At 42.3% G+C, this 18,655-nt stretch overlaps 1 protein-coding gene across 6 annotated transcripts in view; it reads right to left on the bottom strand.

Annotated features, from left to right (window-relative positions):
- Positions 1-18,655, bottom strand: part of ARHGAP24 (Rho GTPase activating protein 24) — a 527,216-nt gene that overhangs the window by 179,903 nt on the left and 328,658 nt on the right. Inside the window, exon 1 of one of the 6 annotated variants that reach the window (XM_058192084.1) lies at positions 15,718-16,173. The exons of the other annotated variants lie outside the window; for them this stretch is intronic. The gene's annotated coding sequence lies outside the window, so the exon portion shown is untranslated. Of the gene's footprint in view, positions 1-15,717; positions 16,174-18,655 lie in introns of those variants that run through there. 6 annotated transcript variants of the gene reach the window in all.

The following is an 18,655-nucleotide window of genomic DNA, read 5'->3' as shown; positions in this document are numbered from 1 at the left end:
ACCCTATAAAACCAGACGGGTCCATAAGAATTTGTGCTGATTACAAGGCTACCTTGAACAAAGCATTGCAAAAGGGCGCCTACCCAGTTCCAGTAGTGCAACACTTATTGCACCCACTAGGGCACGGACAAGTTTTCGCCAAATTAGACTTGGCACAAGCGTACCAACAGCTACCCGTAGATGCTAGCACAGCTGAGGCCCAGACCATTGTAACGCACCGGGGTGCCTTTAAGTGCACCGGTTACAGTTCGGGTGAGTGTGGCCCCGGGCTATTCAAAATTTGATGGGCGGCTCCTACAAGGGTTACCGGAGTCGTACCCTATTCGATGATGTGTTGGTATCAGGGAAGATTTAAGAGAACTGGGGAAGCGATTAAGGAAAGTTTTGGCCATTTTAGGTCGGCAGGATTAAAAGTCAAAGCAAGCAAGTGTCAGATAGGGGTCGAATCTGTTGAATTTTGGGCTATAGAATAGACAAAAAGGATTCACCCACTGAGAGCAAAGTCAAGGCGATAAAGAGAGCCCCAGCACCCAAAAACAAGACAGAACTCCAGGCTTTCCTGGGTCTGGTAAACTTTACGCCGTGTTTTTAAAAGACAAGGCAACCGTTGCTGAACCGCTGCATAAATTGCTTGGAAAAAACACTGCTTGGTCGTGGGGGAAGTCAGAGAATAGGGCATTTGAGGCAGTAAAAAGTTTGCTATCAAGCGATAGCCTGTTAATACAATACAACAACAGACTGCCGTTAGTATTGGTTTGTGATGCGTCCCCCTATGGAGTAGGAGCGGTACTTAGCCACAGACTCCCAAAGCGGCACTGAAGCCCCTATAGCGTTCTATTCACGAACGATGTCCCGGCTGAGAGGAATTACAGCCAGCTAGATAGGAGGCTCTCGCAATAGTGTCAGAGGTGAAAAAATTTCACGAATACGTTTTTGGGCGAGATTTCGAAATTGTCACTGATCACAGACCGCTATTGGGGTTACTGGCTGGCGACCGCCCAACGCCAGTAGCACTCTCACCTAGACTGACCAGATGGACTATTTTTTTGACCGCATACTCCTACAAGCTGCAGCATCGGCCTGGAAAGGAGCTGGGGCATGCGGACGCATTGAGCAGATGCCCATTGCCAGGGGAAATCGAGGACCCCACCCCGGGCACACCCGTTCTACTAATTGACTCTTTGGACTCGGGGCCAGTCACATCGCAGGAAGTGGCTCGGGCCTCCTACCGGGACGTTGTTTTAAGGACTGTAATCAGTTGGGTTCAAAGGGGATGGCCCGCTGCGCGAGCGTTTCAAGGAATTTGTAAAGAAAAAGAATTGTCTGTACAAGGGGTGCCTGCTCTGGGGGGATAGGGTGGTAGTCCCAGAGAAACTGAGGAAAAAAGTTCTGGAACTCCTGCATGAGGGTCACCCAGGAATTGTGAGGATGAAGGGTTTGGCTAGGAGCTATGTCTGGTGGCCCCTAATGGACAGGGAAATCAGTGACAGGGTTGGCCGATGCCAAGTATGTCAGGAATCCAGACCACTACCACCCACGGCCCCAGTGTTGGAGTGGGAGAAACCCCAAGGCCCTTGGTCCCGCATACACATTGATTTTGCCGGCCCTTCCACGGCCAAACATTTCTAATTGTGGTGGATGCATTCTCCAAATGGCTGGAGATCATCCTAATGAAATCCACAACCGGAGCTGTCATCTCAGCACTAAAACACCTTTTCGCCACGCACGGGCTACCGGACACCCTCGTGTCCGATAACGGCCCACAGTTCACCGCAGCATTATTTGAAGGGTACCTGGCTGAAGAGGGCATCCGACATGCCCTCTCAGCGCCGTTCCACCCTGCGTCGAACGGCCTTGCTGAACGTTTTGTCCGGAGTGCGAAAGAAGCGCTATCACGAAGCGGCCCCGGCGATTGGCAGGCACAAATCGACGCATTCCTAACCGTCCAACACAGGACCCCCTGTGTGGCCACCGGCCGCAGCCCAGCCGAGCTATTAATGGGGCGGAAGCTACGGTGCCCGCTAGACCGGCTACACCCGAACTACGTACAGGACGGGTTCAAAACAAAACCAGATAGAATCCGAGAGTTAAACATAGGAGACTCAGTGTGGGCACATAATTACAGCGACGGCCCTAACTGGAAGAGGGGATAGTCATAGACAAACGGGCCCCAAATCTTATCTAGTGGAACTAGACGATGGCAGAATCTGGGCGCCACATAGATCAATTAAGAAACAGATTGAGCGATAAGGCAGAATTAGGCGAGAACAGCCCTGACTATGATTTAATTAACCCCACAGCTGACCGGCGCCAAGAACAAACAGAAAGCGTAAGCAAAGAACCAAACAGAGACTTATCTGAGTCAGGCGAGGTCCAGCGACACCCTCCGGTCCCTCTAGAGGACAGCAGGTCCGAGCCGGCGAATAATCCAGGGCGGATGGCGGGAGGAGGAGCCCAGAGGAACGAAAAGTCCCTCCGGCAAGCTCGACTCAACTCCAGAAAGTGAACTGCGCAGGTCCGGGAGAGTCAGGAGACGCCCCACGTACCTGCAGGACTACGTAGAGAAGTAATATGCAAATATTGGCAAAGTGCCTTCTGGGAGGGAAGGAGTGTAATGTATTACTGTAAGTTTTGGCGGGAGTTTTAGGCGGGAAATATCTCGTTTCTGATTGGATGCAGCCTCAGGCTGAAGTGTATATAAGGAGAGGTTTTTCTCCAGAGTTTTGCTGGGTCACACTATATTAAAGAGCTGTTGTCACTAACCTGGTCTCCTGCCTCGTCAATACCCAAACTTAACACTACTGTTATTCAATACAGTTAGTCCTCGACTATTTGTTTAATGACCATTTCAATGGCATTGAAAAAAACTGACTTATGACCTGTTTTCACACTTACGACCGTTGCATCCCCATGGTCATGTGATCAAAATTCAGATGCTTGACAACTAGCTCATACTAATGACAGTTGCAGTGTCTCACTGTACAGTTAGTCCTCAAGCTTCAACAACTCATTTAATGACCATTCAAGGTTACAGTGGCACTGTAAAAAGTGACTTATGACTGTTTTTCACACTTATGACAGTTGCAGCATCCCCTTGGTTATGGGATCAAAATTTGGATCATTGGCAACTTGCATATATTTACAATAGTTTTAGTGTACTGTGATCACATTTTTCAACCTTCTGACAAGCAGAGTCATTGGGAATCCCAAATTCACTTTACAACTATGTTGTTAACTTAAAAACTGTGGTCACTCATTTAACAACTGTGGCGAGAAAGGTTGTAAAACGGGGCAAAATTAATTTAACAACTGTCTTGCTTAGCAACAGAAATTTCAGGCTCAATTGTGGTCATAAGTTGAGGACTACCTGTATTGCCTACACAAGATATCTGCATAGGATATCAAGTATTAAACACTTTCATATCTAAAGTAAAAAGGAAATTCATCATCTCCCAGCTTCTTGACTTTAACCATCACATCAAACTGGTTCTCGTGCTAAACAATAAATGGTTACTGATCAGATATTGGAAATGTTATATTAAGAAATAAACAATGGGGAGCCTTCCAATAACCAGGGGTGAAATCCTCCCGGTTCGCACCGGATCAGGCGATCCGGAAGCGATCTTGGTGGCTAGTTCGGCGATTCATTAGCGATGGTGGAGCAAAGTTCCGCCCACCCACCCGAGTGGGCTTACTTCCTGGCTTTAACCAGGAAGTAATGTGTTCATTACCTTCTATGCATGCGCAGAAGGTTTTGCACATGTGCAGGTCTGTGCACGCATGTGAAGCGCGTGTGCATGGCAATTGCACTTCCAAACCGGTAAGGAAGGTAAGTAGATTTCACCCCTGCCAATAATCATTTTCAATCACCACAAAACTGTAAGAGCAGATTTCATTCTAAATTAAGAATTGAGCATGAGGTTCAACTCACATTCCCTTCAGAATATATTTCTCTTTTTACTTCAAGTAAACAACCTTCATCTAGAAGGACCTACAGAACGAGTGCTGGGAGTGATAATGTAATTTTGTAAAATTTGTCTTTCAAAACTTAATTTGTACCCCAGTTATGGCTAGAATGGTTTGAGTTTCTTGAAAGCAGTGTGATTACCTGTATGTTCTATTTCATCTGCCACCTAGTGGCTAATAGTAAACAGGATGACAAATAAATTAATGCCTCGATATAATTTTATCATGCTTTTTCAAAGCCAAATAAAATACCTATCACATTCTAAAGTTATATTGCAAGACGCTGTGGCATGATTAATTTGAATAATGCACACAGTTATTTTTATGCAATCTTTTTTTTTCAAACATTACTTGCAGAGGATATGTGTTTCTATCTTCTTTTTCTCAGAATTCAAGCACTGAATTCAAGTGTTCAGTCCTCCATAGAGCAGACTATAATTTTCCTTCCTTCCTGATTGGGGATGAATGGCCATTATGTTTTCAGAGTGGTGGAAAGCAACTATTTGTCTTGATTACTGAATGCTAGGTGTTAAATGGCAACATCAACATCTATCTAAAGTTTCATCCAGACCCTGTCTTTAAATTGCAGCTCACTTGGCTATGAATGTTTGACATAATTTTTTTGTTAACAAAAAATGAGATAGAGAACACAAATCTGGACAAATCAAAAGTTGCATATTCTTCGACATAATTTTCATTGACCATCTGCTCTAAAATTGTACTTTTATCTGTGTGGACTTCTAAATAACCTTATCAGCATGGCTACTACTGACAATTCTGGAAAATGAATTCTATACGCAAGGAATAGTATTAGGAATACATATACACATTACTGTCTGCAAGAAAACAACCAAGTTCAGAGAGCACCAAGGACCCCTCATTTCAACACTGAGCTACAAATATTCTCCTGTAGGAAGTTAGCACTCGCCCCTCTCCCAGAAGAATGAAAAAAATTAGGAAATATTGAACCAAGACACTCCCAGAATCTCAGCCCCTTTTTTTCTACTCAGGAACTCAAGCAGGGGTGAAATGTAAAATTTGTTACTACCAGTTCTGTGGGCGTGGCTTGGGGGGGGGGTAACGGCTGAAGAGGTTGTAAAAAATGCTTTTAAAGGGTTCTGACAATCCGACCTGAGCTGCGCGATCATCAGAGGCTTTTGTTTTTTACTTTTAAAAGCGTTTTTTCAGCCAATGAAAATATGCTTTTAAAAGTAAAAAAAACAACTGATGATCATGCGGATTTTTGCTACCGGTTCTCCGAACCACCTGCCGCCATTGTTACCGGATCAGGTGATCTGGTCTGAACCGGGAGCATTTCCCCCCCTGAACTCAAGCCATGTGATTCCTGTCCACCATTAAGCCATCTTTCCAAGCAGACTCCATATTTCCAGTGTCTTTTTCCCCACTTGGAACTGAACCCAGATGGACATTTCTTCCAACACTCCTTTACCAGTACAATAAACAGTAAAAAGTTGCTTGTTCAGGGATAGCAGTAGCATCATGCAAAGGAGGGAAAAACCAACTTGCTTTTTAATTGTAGTCACTGACCCTAAAATACCTAATAGTGGCAAAGTTCATTCAGGAACATTCTAGAATAAAACTGCCCCAAAATGGAGTGCAATGTGTCTTTGTTGAAACCCTCATAATCTTGCAGGAGCAATTATCAAGATTTTCAACTACAGCATGAACTTCAGGTCCATTCTACTAAGATGCTTGTGGCTGCTGTCTTTGAAGAAATGTAATGAAAGTGTTTAAAGTCTTCCAGCGTCATCAAGATAAGAAGCTGAGCAACTGGAAACATCTGAAACAATGATTTCTGTGTTTAAAGATGCCTTTCAGAATTTGTCTGATCTGAATGTCAGCAGTAACATTTTTTTGGAAATATTCCCTCAATTTGGTGCCAGACACGTCTAAATTTAAAGGCTGGGAATCCTAATCCCAACATATCTGAAAGACAGATCTCCAGGTTGGAGAAGACTAAGGTATTTTAGCCTGAGGTATGGAAACACCGCCCAGTTCCAAAACTCTGGGAATGGTCTGATTTAATTGAGGCAGAGATAATTTAATCTGACTGAATGCTTTGTTTTGGAAAACTATTTCATTTTCCCACAAACTTGCACAGGGGGAAAACAAATATTCCAAAACCCTTTGTTCTCTTCTTTTTTTAAAATAATAAGATGGGATATTTTAAAAACAAATTTCAGTGAGGAGACCAAAATGTCATGGAGCTTCTTAAGTGGGAAGATCTATCCAATCTGACCAGATAAATGAAATTCTATTTAGAAGCAAAAAGCTGGAACAGAATTTTGGACTGTTAATATGCAAAATATCTACGCAGGCATTTCCACTGTTGATGTGAGGACTTCGATTCCCAGCATTCTCATCAAAGATCATACTGGCCGGGAAATTCAGGGACCAATCAGAAGGTAGGAAGGTTGTCTTCCTACCACTGTATAATAAAATAACCTTATCAGCATGGCTACTACTGACAATTCTGGAAAATGAATTCTATACGCAAGGAATAGTATTAGGAATACATATACACATTAATGTCTGCAAGAAAACAACCAAGTTCAGAGAGCACCAAGGACCCCTCATTTCAACACTGAGCTACAAATATTCTCCTGTAGGAAGTTAGCACTCACCCCTCTCCCAGAAGAATGAAAAAAATTAGGAAATATTGAACCAAGACACTCCCAGCATCTCAGCCCCTTTTTTTCTACTCAGGAACTCAAGCAGGGGTGAAATGTAAAATTTGTTACTACCAGTTCTGTGGGCGTGGCTTTGGGGGGGGGGTAACGGCCGAAGAGGTTGTAAAAAATGCTTTTAAAGGGTTCTGACGATCCCACCTGAGCTGCGCGATCATCAGAGGCTTTTGTTTTTTTACTTTGAAAAGCGTTTTTTCAGCCAATGAAAATATGCTTTTAAAAGTAAAAAAAAACAACAACTGATGATCGTGCGGTTCAGCTGGGCATGGGCGAGGGAGGGATTTTTGCTACCGGTTCTCCGAACCACCTGCCGCCATTGTTACCGGATCAGGTGATCTGGTCTGAACCGGGAGCATTTCCCCCCCTGAACTCAAGCCATGTGCTCCTGTGTTCAGGAACTCAAGCCATGTGATTCCTGTCCACCATTAAGCCATCTTTCCAAGCAGACTCCATATTTCCAGTGTCTTTTTCCCCACTTGGAACTGAAACCCAGATGGACATTTCTTCCAACACTCCTTTACTAGTACAATAAACAGTAAAAAGTTGCTCGTTCAGGGATAGCAGTAGCATCAAGTTGCTTTTTAATTGTAGTCACTGACCCTAAAATACCTAATAGTGGCAAAGTTCATTCAGGAACATTCTAGAATAAAACTGCCCCAAAATGGAGTGCAATGTGTCTTTGTTGAAACCCTCATAATCTTGCAGGAGCAATTATCAAGATTTTCAACTACAGCATGAACTTCAGGTCCATTCTACTAAGATGCTTGTGGCTGCTGTCTTTGAAGAAATGTGATGAAAGTGTTTTAAAGTCTTCCAGCGTCATTGAGATAAGAAGCTGAGCAACTGGAAACATCTGAAACAATGATTTCTGTGTTTAAAGATGCCTTTCAGAATTTGTCTGATCTGAATGTCAGCAGTAACATTTTTTTGGAAATATTCCCTCAATTTGGTGCCAGACACGTCTAAATTTAAAGGCTGGGAATCCTAATCCCAACATATCTGAAAGACAGATCTCCAGGTTGGAGAAGACTAAGGTATTTTAGCCTGAGGTATAGAAACACCGCCCAGTTCCAAAACTCTGGGAATGGTCTGATTTAATTGAGGCAGAGATAATTTAATCTGACTGAATGCTTTGTTTTGGAAAACTATTTCATTTTCCCACAAACTTGCACAGGGGGAAAACAAATATTCCAAAACCCTTTGTTTTCTTCTTTTTTTAAAATGATAAGATGGGATATTTTAAAAACAAATTTCAGTGAGGAGACCAAAATGTCATGGAGCTTCTTAAGTGGGAAGATCTGTCCAATCTGACCAGATAAATGAAATTCTATTTAGAAGCAAAAAGCTGGAACAGAATTTTGGACTGTTAATATGCAAAATATCTACGCAGGCATTTCCACTGTTGATGTGAGGACTTCGATTCCCAGCATTCTCATCAAAGATCATACTGGCCGGGAAATTCAGGGACCAATCAGAAGGTAGGAAGGTTGTCTTCCTACCACTGTATAATAAATAAATAAATAAAATAATAAAATAAATAAATAAAGGGGCCGGTTTAGCTCACGCTGGTAAAGCCTGTTATTAAGAACACAGTAGCCTGCAATTACTGCAGGTTCGAGCCCGGCCCAAGGTTGACTCAGCCTTCCATCCTTTATAAGGTAGGTAAAATGAGGACCCAGATTGTTGGGGGGGCAATAAGTTGACTTTGTAAAAATATACAAATAGAATGAGACTATTGCCTTATACACTGTAAGCCGCCCTGAGTCTTCGGAGAAGGCGAGTATAAATGTAAACAAAAAAACAAAAAACCCTTTGCTTATAACCCAATGAATACATGCTCCTTGTTGTGCCTCGTCCGCTTTCCCCGCAGCCGGGGCCTTCTTATCTGCTTCCGAACGCTGAGGAATGTCCTAGCATGCCTCCCGGCCCCAGCCCTGGCTCCATGCCCAGACAGGCTGAGGAAGAAGAAGCACCTCCAGCCCCCAGCCCTGGCTCCATGTCCAGGCTAGCAGACAAATAGACCCCTCCCCTCCCCACAGCATGTGAGCCTGAGGAAGGTCAATTACCAACAGCTGCAGACTGGGTGACCTCGCTTCAGGAGAATTGATAAGCGGCGTCAACAGAAGGAAGGAGGGCAGGCCGGGATAAGTGCTGAGTCATGGAGCCACACCCCATGGCCTATATAAAGGATCTGCTTTCTGGCATTCTCTGAGTCAGGCAAAGTCTACCTTATCTTGCTGAAATCACTTTCTGATCTCCTGCCTGCCTTGAGAACTTTGCTAGGACTTTGGCAGAGCTGCAGAGGCACTCCTGATTCAGATTTCCCTGACCCGGCCGTCAGCGGAGGAGTGGGACACGACACTCCTACTCCAAAAGAGCAAACTTGGCTGAGTCTTGAAGCTCCACAAGGGCCGGTCCATATATTATTAAAACCACTGTGTCTGTTTGATACTTTGCTACCTTCAGTTGGGTGAAATGGGCCATCACAGAGCAGCTATTTTTGAATCAACATATGTCAAATGGGCTACATACAGAATGCACCCAAAATCTGGGACCCATGACTCCCGTGGGACAGAAACCTGGCAAAGTTGTGACTGCTTCAGTGCCACCATGCCTTTCAATCAGGGGTGAAATCTACTTACCTTTGGAAGTGTACGCACCCCGTGCATGCATGTCACATGCGCGCGCAGACCTGTGCATGCGCAAAAGGTAAAAAACAGATACAATGACACCTGGGTGGGTGGGCGGAGCTTTGCTCCACCATTGCTACCGGATCGCGAACTGCTGGCCATGATCGCTCCCGGATCGCGCGATCCGGTCCGATCCAGGAGCATTTCACCCCTGCTTTCAACTACACTTCCCAGAAACCTGTAGGCTGCGTGGTACAAGGGAAATGGGGGGGGGCATATCTCCATCCTCTTTCCTGCCTCCTTTGGTCCCTATTCCCAGTTGGGTGAGCAGCTACAGGCTGCTTTGAAACTAAGGCTGCAACTTGAAATCTCTTAATGGTGGAGGCCGGTGAAGGAAGAACGGAGGAGACGGGTAGGGCTGACTAGAGCCATCAGTCAAAGAGAGCCTTCTTCCTCCCTGGACAGAGTGCCCTTTGGGGACATGCCTGAATGGGAAGCATGGGTCACTTGGTTCCCCTCCTCCCAGCAAAGTGGCAAGCAATTCCACAAGTCAGCCAAGGAGGAGGAGGAAGAGGAGGAAGATTACTGCACTGGGGCTCTTCTGAGGATCATAAGAAGAGGAGAAACAGCACCAGCTTGTATTATATGTGGAAAGAGGAAGGACAAGGGAGAGACCGGGATGCCTGCTGGTGAAGTAGGGCTGGCTAGAGGGTAACGGTGATACATTGGAGAGATGAGGTTCTTGGGTACCCCCTGGAATCAATCACACTTGGCCAATAAAGAATTATTTATTTTATTTTATTTTATTTTGTCACAACAGTATACGTAAACATTGATATAAAACAACAACACATCATAAAAAGAAAAACATATATATAGGCAAAAGTATGCAACAACTATATTAATTTGATATAATGAAAGGGAACAATAGGACAGGAACGGTAGGCACTTTTGTGCTCTTATGCACGCCCCTTATTCTATTCTATTCTATTTTAATATGAGCAGTGGACTAATGTAAAAAAGCTTTTACATTGCTAAGCAGTCAAAATCATCTTCTTCCTCTTCCTCTTCCTCTTCCTCTTCCTCTTCTTCTTCCTCTTCTTCTTCTCTCCCCCCCCCTTCTCCTCCTCCTCCTCCTCTTCTCCTTCCTCCTCTCCCATGGCACTAATAATAAAAGTGATACCACTGAGCAATTACTTCGGTGCCAGCCACTTCTTCATTTGGAATTCAAAAGGTTGAGCTGACTTTTGCAAGAGTGAAAGTGTTAGCAATCCAAAGTCACCCTCTCTGGATGCTCTAAATTCACTCAACAAAACTAGACTACCGAAAACAAAGCAGAACCATGACAAATGACAGAATAGCGTCTCTCTCTCTCCCTCCCTCCCTCTCTCTCTCTCTCTCTTTTTTTTGGGTTTCTAGACAAAGGCAGGAGCAGTGGAGCAGCAACAGCTCTTATTAGAGGAAAACGTGGACGAACGTGCCCTTTGAGGTTAGTAAATCTTAACTAAGGACCAAACATCATTCATGCATATATAAATAAAGCCGAAAACATTTACAGTAACTAGGCAATGCATAATGAGATGGGGCATTTGGGCTCTAGCAATTCTAATTAACCTCTTTTTTTTTATGGCTTTTATTTTCCTGAAGTGTTTCAGTTATGTTTGTGTAGTGCGGTATACATAATGGTAATCTCTTTCAAATGTTTGCATGACTTGCCAAAGTGGGTACGTTGTTTTAAAGAGAAACTCCGTTCTCAGACAGTGGAATAAAAAATAAAGCTGGTATTGCATTCTGGATCTTTCTTTCATATGTACAACCAACCGGCCCCCAATCAAAAATAGGCATAATAATTGGGAATCAGTCCAAGATTGTTTCAGAATTGGACTTAGGACGGATAGGACAATGAAAAAAAAAAAGCATAACGCATGAGACAGAAAGACATTATTTCTTTTTAGGCCCTGTATATTCCTAGTTACCTAGGTTTTGCCTTTTAGAGCAAATGAGCAACACAGGCAGTCCTCAACTTACAACAGTTCATTTAGTGACCATTCGAAGTTACAACAGCACTGAAAAAAAAGAGACTTCTGGCCGTTTTCACACTTTCCACTGTGGTAGCATCCTCATGTCACGTGATCAAAATATAGACACTTGACAACTGACTCGTATTTATGTCCCAGAGTCCCAGAGTCACGTGTCCCAGAGTCACGTGGTGTCCCAGAGTCACGTGGTCGCCTTTTGCGACCTTCTGACAAGCAAAGTCAATGGGGAAGCCAGATTCACTTAACAACGGTGTGACTAACTTAACACCTGCGGTGATTCACTTAACAACCGTGGCAAGAAAGGTTATAAATCGGGGCAGAATTCACTTAACAAATGTCTCACTTAGCAACAGAAATTTTGGACTCAATTGTGGTCGTAAGTTGAGGACTACCTTTATTTCAGCAAGAATATCCTTATCGGTGCATGTCAGTGAGCCTCATTTATACCTGTAAATATTCACCTTTCTTTCTTTTTCTTCTTACTTTGCATTTGGAAGCATCTTGTCAATGCCACAGGCTTTCAAGAACAGGATATTTAATATATCTATACACGTTGATTTTTAAAAGTTCAACTGCTAACAGCAAAATTGTTTTCTGGTAAGCAATAAAAAAAACAACACATTGAAGTGGAAGCCGCATGACAGAAATGTATTACTGCACTTTTCTTCTGATCAACATTAACAAGATTAGGAAGGTAACAAACGGGATTGGCTATGAACATTGGCTATGAACGTAGCTGCTTCCTAAAAATCTCACATATCCAAAATTGCTTCTATCAGGATGGCAAGATAGTGACATCCTTCACTATCTACCGTACTTGATTGTCCAATTCTGCCGTACCTATGAAATAACCTACAACCACTTCTGTAGAGTACTCTAGCCAAATTTCCATACAGTTGAATTCTTATCGAAAACAGAAAATATTATCTTTTGCACAGATGGGCAGATTTTGCTCATGGCACAGCTGAACGTCACTTCAGTCCTTCCTAATAACATCATTAAATGCAAATGATTTTGTTTTTGTAAGAAATGCTTTTTTTAATGGCTATTAACCCAACTCTGTATAGTTTCAAATGCTATTAATTATAGTTAACTGTTTTATTGCACACCTGACAACTATATGTTAGGTATAGGTGATGAGTTGGAATAATACATCATCATCATCATCATCATCATCATCATCATTATTATTATATTACATCCAGATGGAAATGAGTTTAGAAAGAACATCTCTTGCTATGTCAGCTATTACAGCTCTCTTGCTATATGGAGAGGGATTTGTTCACCTTTTCAATGGGCCATGGCATCCTTTTGTACCAAAAGACCAAGGTTGCAATTTTAAGAACTTCATATTTTTGTTGATTTTCCAGATACACATTTTAAGGTTGGATAATGGCAGGGTTTGAATCATCTAAAATCAGGGAATCAAAGAGTCATAGTGCTGAATTTTACCTACCTACCTATCTTTGTACTATCTGAAGCTGCTGCCCAAATCCCAAGTGCTAAGAATTTTGTCCTGTCCCCACTTTCCTTTCCAGCAACCCTTGGTAACAGGCATCCCAAACACCACCAGCCATTTCTATAACTTCTATTCGGTGGATCAACGTCTCAGAACTTCAAACACATTCTTATAAGGAGAAATAAACTAAGGAGAAATTTTCTGACAATGAGAACGATCAACCAATGGAACAGAAGTTACCTTCGGAAGTTGTGGAAGCTTCATCACAGGAGGCTTTCAAGAAGAGATTGGACTGCCATTTGTCAGAAATGGTGTAGGGTTTCCTGCTTGGGCAGTGGGTTGGACTAAATGACCTACAAGGTCCCTTCTAACTCTGTTAATCTGTTAATTTGTAGGAGATGACTAAAATGAGCCCAAAGGCGGGGTCAAATGCATCATCAGTCTGCAGTCTTTACGTCTCCAAAAAAGATCTAAGTCCAGCCTCCCTTGAAGTCCATTGACCTTATCTTGCTCCTGGTTTCTTGCCCCTTCTCATTTAGTTTGAAGAAAACATTATTTCAAAAGAGAACAGAAGTTCGTTGAGGTTTCAAGATGGTTGATGTCTGTGCCCATGACGTTACTATCAGTGCCGAAGAGGAGACCTGTCCTTGAATATTGATCTGAATACTCCAAAATACTTTTGCCTAGCTCTGTAGCACAATTGGAAATGGGCTTTTGTGATCTGTATGAAGTGGCTTTGGCTCACTTTGGCAAAGAGCTTAACACCATGTGATTGTTTTAATTAGTAACACAATTTGTTTTGACAAGGCATGTCTCTTCACCTCAAAGCCTTGACCTGTCATGTCCAATAGCCAGAAGAGGTTTCAACACATGAGCTGCGCATATATAGAAATCTATTTCACCCCTTTGAACTAGCAAAGAGGTTTCAAAGTGGAGGCGTAGAAAGCCATCCAATTTTAAGAAACCCAGAACTATTGATGGCGGTCCCGTCTCTCTTTTAAAACTCACAGTAAGATTTAAAAAAAATATCCTTAGGGATTGACAGAGTGAGATGACATTAGATTGAATTATTAACCAGCTGTCTAGAAATCTCTTTCCCCTCCTTTTTGCAGGGAGCCTTTGAAGGTTGAAATCAATCAACTTGATCACCCAGTTCCTATAAAACCAGTCAATCACCTATCCATCATATCTATCTGTCTGTCTGTCTGTCTGTCTGTCTATCTATCTATCTATCATCCATCTATAATCCGTCTACCTCATACTAATCATTCCAGCCAATCTTTCACAACATTGTATTAACCTACCAGCTTATTGAATGAGCAAAATTGAACCATTAAAACTGGACTGTTAATTTAATTTAACGGGCTAAAATAATTTTAACTCAAACCTAAGTGATGCTCTTCCCGGTGCTCAAGATTTTCACATAGAATTGATTAATTGCCAATCAATCTAGTGATAAAAGGTCTAAGGACTTCACCTAGCGAGTGCAACATGTTAGTAGGCACAACATGGATATACACTTTCTATACATCACAAATCAGCCCCCAAATGCATACTGTTTTTCCAAATGTCCAATGTCCATCATACTTGCAAATCCAATCCAAGCCAGTCCAATCCAATATAATATAGTGACCAAAAGCCAGCAAACAATCTATTTGCAAACAACTTGCTAATTTAAAATAAAACCACAAATCAGCAGACTGAGTGCGGGACAATATATAGAAATATAGGATACAATGGCTATGTGGATATGATCAATATCCTTCACCTCCTATTATATTCCTATGTCTCCCACCTCTATATGCCTGGGTGTTTATGCACCTGTTTGTCTGCTCTACCAATTTATAGTTTCAATGTTCTTCACTTACATCATGACAAAAATTAGAAACAATTCTAAAAGTGAATGTGGGAAGCCAAACCACCAGCAAAACTGAAACAGTTACGAAACCACAAATGTCTTGAATTTTATACCACTTACAAAACCCCATTTTTCTCTTAGTAAGAGTTCTGCATGCATGTATACAGCTCTAGGCCCATTCTCATTGCCAGGAACAAATATACAAATCTGCAGTACTGATATTTAGGAAATTGCACTATCAATTCCAAAAGAATACTGGGAATAAATTATTCCAGAAACGTTATTGCAATGAATAACATCTGTGTCTGAGTTTTCATGCTAGTGAAACTAAAGAATATATTTACAAAGGCACACAATGTTAAACAATAGGTTCTTATTTCGTTGTTAAAAGTCTGTTTGGGTATAGCTTTCATTTACAGGACTCAGATTTTACAAGGACTCATGGGCTACAACCACAATGTAGATTGTTACTCCGATTACCAGAATACCATTTAAACCTTTTATGTTATATTTACTTTGAATTTATTGGGACTCGAGTGTTTATTGGGACTCGAATTTATTTCCAAGGAATCATAGAAGAAACCCACTGGTTTAGAACGAAGAGGCAGGAAATCCTGTTGTTCTTCAAAGTTTGGATCTTGGCTTAAAGCAAAGATCACAATCATTGTGTGATGTGAAAAATGAGACAGCTCCAAAACGATAACTGAAGTAAAATTATCAGAAGATGGGCGCTTCAGCCGCATAGATTAGTAAAAAAGTTACTTTCAGACAAGAATTATTCAGTTTCACTAAAAGGTCACGTCACTTAAAAACAAAGAACAAACTAAATCCATTACCTAGCAACTTTCAAAACCCTGAATAGCAGATCCCAATCAGGAAGGAGTAAGGCTCCCAAGATTCGTGCAAGAAATTTTCTTAAGATCCCGGCAGCATTCTGAATGTATTAGATGTAAATTAGAAAAGCCGGGGTAGAGCTCTCGCCTGATTCCCCGCTGCTCGCTCCCTGCAGCTGGAAACAAGCAAGTTTAATTTATCCAAAGGAAGCCCGAACTCTCACCTTACTTCCTACAAGTGCTCCAGGGGAAGATCCAGCTCCTGATGTAGAAGCTTCCAGCTTTGCCAACCAGAGCTCGGGCTCCTACGGGCTGTTTTCCCAGCCCAGCCAGCTTTGTGGCTTGCCCCCTTTTACTATCTGTGTGCTCGCTGCAATTTCTCCCATGACTCCATCACACAGGAATGGCAACAACTTTTCTCGCTCTTAACACCGGTGCTGCAGGGATACACTCACAAACGTTCACAGAGAGGCTAGTAGAGCTGCTGAAGTTAGGAAGGGAAAAGGACACAAGGACGGCACAAGGTGAACAGAATCGAAACGGGAAAAAGATACATACGCGCGCGCACACAAATCCTTTGGAGTGCTTTGCCTTGGGAAGTGGCACGAAGTTATATAAATCCACAGCTTGGGGAAAACAAAACAAAACAGGAGGTCAGAAGAGCAGTGAATCGGAGAATGGGAGAGGGCCATAGACTCTCAAGCCAGCCTTCGCTGAGCTCCAGCCATAAACAAAACGAAGAAATATATATTTTGACTACAAGGGTTTATTTTCAGACTCAGTGGATGTTTAGATGTGAGCCAGAGAAGGAGAAGTAAAGGGAAAGGATTAAAATTTCAGCTCTCAAGACTTAGAAAAGTTCAACCCAGTGGTGAAATCCAATTTTTTTTTACTACCGGTTCTGTGGGCGTGGCGTGGCTTGATGGGCGTGGCAGGGGAAGGATACTGTAAAATCTCCATTCCCACCCCACTCCAGGGGAAGGATATTGCAAAACCACCATTCCCTCCCAATTCTGGGACCAGCCTGAAGTTGTATTTGCTGGTTTCCGAACTACTCAAAATTTTCGCTACTGGTTCTCCAGAACCTGCCAGAACCTGCTGGATTTCACCCCTGGTTCAACCCCAAAGATCCAGAAATCAATCTTTCTTTCTTTCTTTCTTTCTTTCTTTCTTTCTTTCTTTCTTTCTTTCTTTCTTTTCCTTCCTTCCTTTCTTTTCCTTCCTTCCTTCCTTCCTTCCATCCATCCATCCATCCATCTTCCATTCTTTCCATTTCTAAAACTCCCAATATGTAAGGAAAGATCTTTTTAAAAATCCTCCACTTGTACTGGATTGATGTTTTGATCCTGCAAAAAGAACCAAACTTTTTTCTTTAAGATCCTTTTGCAAGATCGGGTCAAACATCATGTTAGAAGGAAGGGGTGGGTTTTTAAAACACACATAGATGCACGCACCGCTGGACACACTAAAGTAAGAAAGGATAGAAGTAATGGCTGATGGTGGTAGAAAGGAATTTCTGGAATGAAATCGTGAAAGTCTTAATCAGATACCAACAAAGGCTGTGTGCTAAACATACTCATATTTCTCTTATTTGGCTAGAGGATATGGGGTCAATTAATTTCAGTGAGCATTTCATGGGAAAACAATCTGGTGAGCTAGAATCGTATGACAGGGAGTACAATTTATAGAAAAGCAGAGTGGAGGAGGGGAAGAAATATGTAAATTGTGAAAAGTTGACTATAGCCCAGAAAACAGCATAAGTGGCATAGTATTGCATAATATTTACTATTGTTGATACAAGTTTATCCTGTTTTTTTCAATTATTTTTTTTAAAAAAAACCAAAGCAAAAGTGTTTTACGATTAATATAGTCAATAAGTATTGATATTGTTGCCCATGGACTTATTGAACGTTTAAATAATCGTCCTCTGTTATTTTGATGCAAAACTAGCCTTCTTTCAGCTGCTTACTGTAAACTAAAAATAGATTTTTAGAATGGAATTAAATATGTTCTTTTTTAAGATAGGTGCCTAAGATCAACCCTTCGGCTGATTCTCATAGGATCTAGCTATCAATAGGAGAGAGCACAATTTAGGATTTTGTCAAAAAAAACTAGTAAAAGTGAAGGTTTCCACTGTCCAGTTGTGTTCGACTTTAGGGGGCTGTGCTCATCTCAGTTTCTTAGCCAAGGGAGCCAGTGTTGTCCGAAGACACTTTGGTGGTCATGTGGCCAGCATGACTATACGCTGAAAGGCATAGTAAACTTTTTAGAGAGATATAAAGATGTTCTGAAGTCAAGTTCAACTCTTAGGGATTAGGGGTTTTGATGTCATTACCGATGTGGCTGGCATTGCCTTCTGGGATATTTCCACTAACAGGTCTCTGTTCTGATCTAGGCTTCCCTAAAAAGCCAGAAGCAGGAACTGGTCCCGGTAAAATCCCTTTTATTTACATGACTGTGAATTCCTTTCATTCACAGTCAGCAGAGCCTGACAAACAGTTTTTCAGAGGAATATTTATCAACACAGACCTTATCTTTCTTGGAAAGCTGCCATGTCAATAATTTGCAAACACTGCAAGGCAAAACTTGGCACAGAGTCTATGGGAGTCACGGACAGATCTTTCCACTCTTGAACAGACCAACCGAACGAATTGTTTTCTGCAAAAAACCCCTCCCCGTTCGTTCCTCTTTTGTTTCCTATGGGAGGGGCCAATCACCTCCAAGGTGTGACTTTACTCCCAAGTCGACCCTGCTTTCTTAGCTTTCTTGTCTTCTGGCAGCTCTGAGCATGTGCACACTGGGAACAGGCTCCAGGTGTTCCTCTGCCTCTCTGCTATCTAGCTCCCTCTCTGCCTCTGACACAGGACCTTCATCCGAGCTTTCTCCAGCCCTCAGGACTGACCCATGTTCCTCCCCAACCTCTTCACTGTCTGATTCTGCTGCCAGCTCAGCTGGCCACTGGTGGGCTACAACAGTCTTCCATTGAGAGACTAAGACCAACCCTGCTTATGGTTTAGTCCTTTATTTCTATCTGCTGAGACTTAAAATCCTTTCTCAGAGACCTCCAGAGACCTTGCACTGTTGTCCCTAGTCTTTTAAAACCTCAACTTTTTTCTAGATAAGTGTGCACTCTTCCAAAGAGGTGGGACACCTAAAAATGCT

The sequence above is a fragment of the Ahaetulla prasina genome, chromosome 8 (genome assembly GCF_028640845.1).
Source record: "Ahaetulla prasina isolate Xishuangbanna chromosome 8, ASM2864084v1, whole genome shotgun sequence".
NCBI classification, from domain to species: domain Eukaryota; kingdom Metazoa; phylum Chordata; class Lepidosauria; order Squamata; family Colubridae; genus Ahaetulla; species Ahaetulla prasina.
This window is presented reverse-complemented; position numbering and strand designations above follow the sequence as displayed.